Genomic DNA, 9,691 nt, shown 5'->3' with positions numbered 1-9,691 from the left:
TTATTATTATTATTATTATTATTATTATTATTATTAATACTACTAGTATTATCATTATTAGTATTATTATTACTAATATTATTGTTATACTTATTATCATTATTATTAATATTATACTTAATTATCATATTATTCTCATTATTAATTATATTTATTATTATTATTAACAGAATAATTATTATTATTAGTATTATTATTAAAATACTTATTAATTATTAATACTAAATAAATATATATAAAAAAGAAAGAATCAGACATATACCTAATTTAGGTCACCTTTTTTATTATTTTTTTTATTTCTGATCGTGATCTTCTACTTTTTGTTTTTATATTTTTTATGCTTTTATATTTAAATATTTTTCTGTTTGATTGTGATTCATAGTCGACACCCACAATTGCTTTACAAAACTCGATCAATCCTTTATTATGAGATACCAGTCGACTTTACAGCTCCATCATTAATCCCTTTATTTCAATTCAAATTAAAACAGAAAATAAAAAAAGGCCGTAACCTCTGTTCTTGATAAAAAAATTCAAAAGCTCGAATTCGATTTCAATTTCAAAAACTGTAAACGTAGAGTTGTTAGGAATCTTCTACTAAAACTATCTGCAAAGTTTCAACATCCAATTCCTTATAACGAATCCTAATTTCAGAGTCAAAATTTAAAATCAAAAAGTCAACCGAAGTGTTCATAGCAAAATTTGAGTTCGTTTTTGAGGTTTAAGTTAAATTGAATATTGGGAAAGTTTCTATGAGTGATTTAAAACATATTTCGTGAAGGAAGTGTGGTCTAAAACGATCTCAAATACAAACTCAAATATTGAGTTTTTTTTAAACCGTCGGCAGCAGCAGCACTCTTTAATTTTTTTTATTTTTTTCTGTTATAATAATTCAAACACCCCACATTTAATTGTTTATGTTTCGTTTATAATTCATAAATACATTTTGAAGTTTACCTCGATATGAGTTGAAGAAGAAGAAGATGAGAAAGAGAATAAAAATATTACGGGTTATAATTATTTTCGTGGAGTTTAATTTTAGAAAATGGGCAATAGCCCAACGATTTAGAGTGTTGACGGGTTAGCGAGAGGTCGCGGGTTCGAGTCCCGGTAGTGGCATATTTTTTTTAGGGAAGCTTTAAGGTTGTTCTCATTTATTATTATTATTATTATTATTATTATTATTATTATTATTATTATTATTATTATTATTATTATTATTATTATTATTATTATTATTATTATTATTATTATTATTATTATTATTATTATTATTGTTATTATAAAGTATTAGTATTATTATTACTAAGTATTATCATTTTTACCAATATTATTATTATTAGTATTATTAATTATTAGTATTATTATTATTACTAATACTAAAGTTATTATTAACATTAATATTAAAAACATGGTTATAATTAAAAGTATCATTTTATCTTATCATTTTTATCAAAAATTACCAACTTTATTGAAATTATTATTATTACTATCGTTATTATCATTTTTATAAAAATTATCATTTTTGCTATTATTAAAACTATATTATTATTATTATTATTATTATTATTATTATTATTATTATTATTATTATTATTATTATTATTATTATTATTATTATTATTATTATTATTATTATTATTATTATTTTTATTATTATTATTATTATTATTATTATTATTATTATTATTATTATTATTATTATTATTATTATTATTATTATCATTTTTACTACTAGTATTAATATTATTATTATTATTAATATTAATATTATTAATATTATTATTATTATTATTATTAATATTATTATTATTATTATTATTATTATTATTATTATTATTATTATTATTACTATTATTATTGTTATAATTATCATTTATATTGAAATTATCACATTTAATAAGATTACCTTTATTATTAAAACTATCATTATTATTGTAAGATCCTGTTTTTCCAGTTGTTCGGGACGCCGTCCAAAATGGTGGGACGCCGTCCCAGTGTGAAGGGCTGGACGCTGTCCAGTAACTTCGACGCCGTCCAGATGAACTGGCGGGTCTGCTGTCTTGTTTTTAGATATTTTAAAGGGGTATCTTGGTAATTTCACATGGGGGACGACATAAAGGTCCCAAGATCAGTTTGGTGGAGGACTTAACTCCATTTTCATCTACCACTACCCTTTACATTTCAATTCTAGAGAGAGAAAGTTCTAGAGTGAGAAAGCTCAAATCAAGGAAGAAGAAGGTCGGATCGGGTCTAAGTGCGAGTTCTAAAGTTGCTCATCTAGTCACTAGCTACATTTTGATTGTAGTGGTAAGTCTTAACCTTGATTTCCTTGTTTTAAATTGTTTAAGGGTTAGGGTTTGGGTTAGTGATAAACATAAAACCCAATTGTTAGTGTTTTGGGGTTTTTTGGGTAAGTTTCGTTCATGAGGACTCGAAGATGACTAACCTAGGGTTTTGAAATGTTAAATTGTGTATATGGGTCTTAAATGTTAGTAAATCACTAGCACACTTAGTGTTTAAAGTGAATGGGTGTATTTGGGTATGATAGTGACCCAAATGAGTGTGTTAACCTTGAAATGGGTCAAATGAGTCTTTGATTACTTAAGTGGGTTAATGGGTGTGAAAATGAGATAACCTTGTGTTAAAAGGTGTATTAAGACCATAATCGAATTGTTGGTAAGGGTTTAACATAATCCCAACCTAGTGTTAGAATGAGTGGTGCAAATGGGTCACGTTTGCACCATGGGCCAAATGGCACTTGGATGGCAAATAAGTTGGTTGACCAACTTGAATGAATGATTGATATATGTGCATAATGTAATAGGTGCGTTATTGTGAAGTTGCGAGCTTGGTTTACCAATTCACCGAAGGCGTAAGGTGAGTGGAATAATTATGCGTGTACGTATATAATATATTTATTTGTGTAGCGTGGAATGTAGAATTGTTGCGGTGTTCAAGACACCACATTCTACGTAACGAGTGGAATTGTCGCGGTGTTTAAGACACCACTCATTGGTTTGATTGACATGTGGAATTGTCGTGGTGTTCAAGACACCACATTGTCATAGGAGTGGAATTGTCGCGGTGTTTAAGACACCACTCATTGGTTTGATTGACATGTGGAATTGTCGCGGTGTTTAAGACACCACATTGTCATAGGGGTGAGTTAGTCACGGTGTTCAAGACATCACCCGAGGGATTAGTGATTACGCGGTGTATGTACACTAATGGATGTTATGAACTCCGATGGTCTTTAGCGAGTACCGTTCCCTTGTACGATTGGTTAACCATGGTTGTGTGAATTTTGTATTAGCATATTTAATAGTGAACTATATGCTGTGACAACCCAGAAATTTCCGACCAAATTTAAACTTAATCTTTAAATGATTTAATGTTTTCGACATGATAAGTAAAGTCTGTAATGTTAAAATCTCAAAAACTTTGAACTATGTTCATGTATTCATTTACCCTTCGACTGTTCCCGACGATTCACGAACAATTATGTGTAAATAGATATGCATGAGTATATATATGTGTGAATATTAAATTGAGAATTATTAATAAAACATTTAACGGTTTGGTTGATATGAAAATAAGTTATGAAACTATTTTATGACTTGAAAACGTTAACAAAGTATTTGATGAATAATACTTTACATAAACGTATTAGTTTCAATATATGTTTATCGACGGAAAGTAAAAGATAATATCAAATGATTGAATTATCAGATATATTGTGATTATGATTACGGGTCTTTGTTATGAGGTCTACTATGATTTAAGAAATCTGTTCTTTTTAACAATATTCGGAAAAATTGGTAAAGTGATTTACATGTAAGAACAAAAGTGTTAATTAACGAGAACTAGATAAAAGTTAGTGGAGATTCCTGCTTAACTTTCAATGCATGCTTTACAATGATTGTCTCGTAGCTCTTGATAAGTAAATTATTTAGTTTTCATAATATTGAAAACGTTTTATGATATAGATGAAACCTTTTAAAGAATGATTTTGAATATAACTAATTCTGGAAAACTAAATTATATTTATTCGATTTAGTACGAACACGTTTTTCGATATAATAGAATTTGATTGTTAAAATATTTTTATGGATGTTCAATGATATGAAAATAAAAATAAAAATAAAATAAAGATTTCTAATGAGCAACAAAAGACTACAACATTTCATCTCAAGATTACAAGTTAAAATGATGGAAATCACTAAACCTGCGTACTTGCACGAGAAAAATCATAACTAAATCATACTGACTCGAAAAAAGGTGATTCCGGTGTCCCGACGTCTGTAACTCAAAAATCTACAACTTTCGTAATGACACCATATGAGGATCGCGTACCTATCTACGCAAAACGCGTAATGTTTTAAAAGATTACACGGGAGATGTAATCTTTACGCGAAACGCGTAATGATTGTCGACATAATTGAGGCGGCTTTACTATTTTTCACTATTTTAACACGTTTTATATATTATATTATTATATTTATATTATTATATTATTATATTTATTCTATATAAATCGATCGTGTTTCCTGCTTGATTCATTCATCATTCCATCTATCTATCTGATCACATATATACTCCGTAATATTTTTATTATTATTTAATTTATTATTATTATTAAGATTAAAATTATTATTATTAATCTTATTAGAAGTATTATTATTATTAGTATTATACATAAAATATTACAACGAGTTCATGAGCGGGTTATTTTCAAAAACGGGTTTTTGAGCGGGACGGAGCTAAAGAAATTATGGGTTATAGCTTTGGAGGTTATGGGTATGGTTCAAGAATATAGTTCGTGAGGTCAAACTAGTGTTTATCATCTTCGTTGCATCTACGTACCTTTCCTGCAATATTGATATGTGAGCACTCATAACTTAACTTTTATATATTAATAGTGTATCCATGACTAGTGCTCGAGTATATAGGATTATGCATGCTTGTATGCTTATTTTCGTCGTTAGGTAGTTTTGATGAATCATGAGTTTGATACATATGCTACTAGGATAATATAACACCCTGCTTTTTTTTTAATCACAGTGAAAGGCCTGTTTATTTATTCCAATACAAATATATAAAAGACGCATGTATAACACGTCACTATGTAAAATCCTGGTGTTATGTTAAAACAATAATATTATTATCTTATTACAAAATACACTACATCAGAGTTTTCGACTTGTCAAACATATCTTCCAACAGTTCGTCTCCCTTAAATCTAACAAGCATGCAACAGTCAACCTGCAGGGAATAGGAGGGGTTAGCACAAGGCTAAGTGAGAGAAACGAAACTACAGGTCTAGCATACAGTAATAAACGATACCCTATAGCCACAACTAACAACAACAGGGTAACAACAACAACCGCTCAACGGCTCAAGAGGATCGGCGGCTTGTACGGGCCATTAACCACTAATTGATCAGGTTAGGGCTTACCGATAGTCCCTGTTACTCAATCCACAGTATAGTTATCCGAACGCAGGGGATGCGTAATTCAATACTATACTCCACAATCAGTAGCACGTGGACCCAACCATTCCAACTTAGTTAACCTCTTTATCTCCGACCATTCCAACTTAGTCGGGACTGCCACTATGTGCACATAACAACTGCGATCATACAATCATGTAGTAGGAATACATATACACAATCTAAGGTCAAGCCATCTTCCGACACATGGCAACCTACAGATACGCTAGCACAGCTTACTACTTTACACTACAACTGTAGGTTAGTCCCACTCACCGATTACCAGCAAAACTCAGTAGTCTAATGTCACAGAGTCTTCTCCTCGTCTATCACCTGAGAACAATACTCACAAGTTAGTAAATTGTATCCCAATTACTAACAATATAACGTTATATACAATACACACACACACACACACACACATATATTTACATATATAAAAATTATCGTTACACTTATCATCACAACACTAGTATCATTCATGACAACACAAAATGTCATAAATACTTAACACAATGAAACACGATACGCAATATCACAAATTAGCACAATTATATATAACAATATACAATATTTCAACACTAAGCACAACTTGTAATGTTACACAATATTACAAACATTTAGCACGATACAACAGACGAATTTCAAACATTCACAATATACCATATATATAAATATATATACACATATATGTATACACACACACATATACATATATATACTACAACATATATATATATATATATATATATATATATATATATATATATATATATATATATATATATATATATACACATACATACAGACGACATATCATAATAATATCGATATAGTAAGTCCAACCATACAAACGGGGCTGCAAAAACAGCAGCAAATAGCTGCTGGAAGCTGCGCAATTGCAGCAGAAATAGTAGCAGTAAAAGCTGCGCAGCAGCTAGTAACATAGTAGCCGCAAACGTCGCTGTCCCGCCGCGTTTCGACCCCGAATTTTGTGTTTCGAGCAGTTTTTTGACTAAGTTAATTGTTCACAATCATGCACTTACATATATATAACACTAATCCATCATACAACAAGTTAAACAACAACACAAGATCAAGATTCATCACTAAAAATTACAAATTTATCATTTTTAACAAGAACCCTAAAAACACCATTTCATAATTTTTACATGAATCAAGCATACATATATCATCATTATGCTATAAGAATTAACAATTTCATTATGCAAACATCATCTCACAAGATTCTAGCTTTACTCCTAATTTTGTACAAACCCTTAAAACTCATACAATTATATCATTTAATCAACAAAATTAGAAGTAGTTGAAATCTAAATACCTTGTATCTTCATCGAGAATCACATATGCATATATCCACCAATTTAAATTGTTTAGATTTCAAGAATCAAAAGAAAATGGTTTCTTTGTGATTTAAGTCACCAAAATAGAAAAATAAGGAAATAGATGGAGATAGCGACATATGCTGTTGGACCTTGTGTATTTATTTGATTTAGGAATTGAAACACAAACAAGAACTAGTTATAAAATTGTGTTTGGTAGTCTGCGCATGTGTGTGTTGTTATAACAAGAAATAGAACTAAAAATGGATAATAACCATCAAGGACCGACGTGTAACCGCCACAAAAGTCCACCGCCCACTTATATTAAATTACACGCATGTATTATACCCATAATCTGGAACATAACGTACTTCGTTAAACAGTTCTAACAAGGTATAAATTACACAAACATATATTTTCTGTGACCATCATCTCAAGCGTATTCATACGCTCACACAATAAATTATCAACACATAATTTATTATTTTACTCCTTATAATTATTTTATGTTAATTATCTATAATTTAAATATCACATTTAAATTATAATAAAATAACACAAGTTACCTATTTCAGCTAGGTCATTTAACCGGATGTTACAGATAAGATATATCATATGCACGTCGTTGGAAAGCTGGAGAAAAATTAATAACTTTTCATTTAGAAAGCGTATGGTTTTGATGAACGGATTAAAAGATATAGCCAATTGAATTATCTATGATTTTAAGTATTATTGTTAAAATGATTATTATTATTACCATCGTCGTTATTATTATTAATTAATAATAATAATTATTATTATCATTATAAGTATTATCATTAAGAATTGTCACTGTTATTAGTATTACTATCATTATTATCATTAAAGTTAGCATTAATATTATTATTATTATTATTATTATTATTATTATTATTATTATTATTATTATTATTATTATTATTATTATTATTATTATTATTATTATTATTATTATTATTATTATTATTATTATTATTATTATTATTATTATTATTAGTATTATCATTAGTATTATTATTATACTTATTAGTATCATTATCATTAAAACTAATATTAGTATCACCTAATTATTATGATTGCTATTATTATCATTATTATGAATGCGATATAAAACAGAACTAAAAATATTAAAAAATTCGATTAGGAAATAATGAGTATGAGTATCATGATGAAATTAAAATATTGTAAGATATTGATTTAGATAAAAATATCGTTTTCAGAATTTTTATCATTATTATTATTATTACAAAGTATTATTAATATTAAAACTATAATTTTTTCTAAAATTATCATTATTAATAGAAATATCATTGTTATTATAAAATATCATTATTATTATAATTTTAGTATTATTATTATTATTATTAAAAATTAGCATTTTATAATTAATATCATCATTAGTAAATAAATATTGTTATTACCATTATTAGTAAAATAGTAATAATTATTATTATTTCAAAATAATACAACTTTTATTCATTATTATTATTATCCATAGTATTTAAATATGTGATACAAATATATATTTTCATCACACGTAATATAATTACATTAATAATACATATCACTATATTTTTATGATATTAAGTAAACTTTATAAATTTTATTATTTAAGATATATAAAAGTATATTTTTATAATATAGATATTTTAATATAAACTTTTATTAATAAATGACTTTTATTATTTACTTTATAAAATCTGATAAATATATTTAAATATATATAAAACAACTATATTTAAGTTATATATTAAACACGTATAAATTTTGGAAATCATTTTTAGTCAGATTGACTTTTGTTGACTTTTGCATAATAATCTCGAGCATTAGGATTGTGATACACTGTGACCTAACCTAAATTGTTAGACAGTTATTGACCAACATATAAATATATATAATTAATATAGGTTCGTGAATCCGAGGCCAACCTTGCACTTGTTCAATGACGACATATGTATTTTTACTACGAAATACAATATTGTGAGTTTCATTACTCCCTTTTTAAATGCTTTTGCAATATATATTTTTGGGACTGAGAATACATGCGCTTTTGTAAATGTTTGACGAAATAGACACAAGTAATCAAAAATTACATTCTATGACTGGATTATCGAAATCGAATCACCCCTTTTAGCTTGGTAACCTAAGAATTAGGGAACAGACACCCTAATTGACGCGAATCCTAAAGGTAGATCTACGAGCACTAACTCCCCCCATACTGGAAAATGGTATGCTTTTGTACTTCGAGTTATTAATACAGATGGATTTCTGTTTTGGGGATATTCTATATGCATTTTGTTAATGTCGGTTACCAGGTGTTCACCATATGAATGATTTTTATGCACTTGCGAGTGTGATGTTAATTATGAGAAATGAAAATCTTGTGGTCTATAAAAATGATGAAAATGAATATTGATGATAAACTAATGAACTCACCAACCTTTTAGTTGACACTTTAAAGCATGTTTATTCTCAGGTTTGAAAGAAATATTTTGCTATGCATTTGCTCATTATAAAGATATTTCTTGGAGTCATTTATGGCATATTTCAAAAGACGTTGCATTCGAGTTGTTAAGTTCGAGAAGGATTATTATTAAGTAAATGACAGATTAGGTCATTTATAGGTTGGATATTATAAGATGGTATGCATACCTGTTAACTTTCGATGTAATGAAAGGTTGTCTTTTAAAAACAAATGCAATGTTTGTAAAATGTATCATATAGAGGTCAAATACCTCGCAATGTAATCATATATTATTGTATTCGTCCTTATGGATTAGGAAGGGTCATCTCATGTGGTATCAGAGCGGTGGTCTTAGCGAACCAGGTCTTACATTTA

The sequence above is a fragment of the Rutidosis leptorrhynchoides genome, chromosome 2 (assembly GCF_046630445.1).
Source record: "Rutidosis leptorrhynchoides isolate AG116_Rl617_1_P2 chromosome 2, CSIRO_AGI_Rlap_v1, whole genome shotgun sequence".
Taxonomy (NCBI): Eukaryota; Viridiplantae; Streptophyta; class Magnoliopsida; order Asterales; family Asteraceae; genus Rutidosis; species Rutidosis leptorrhynchoides.
This window is presented reverse-complemented; position numbering follows the sequence as displayed.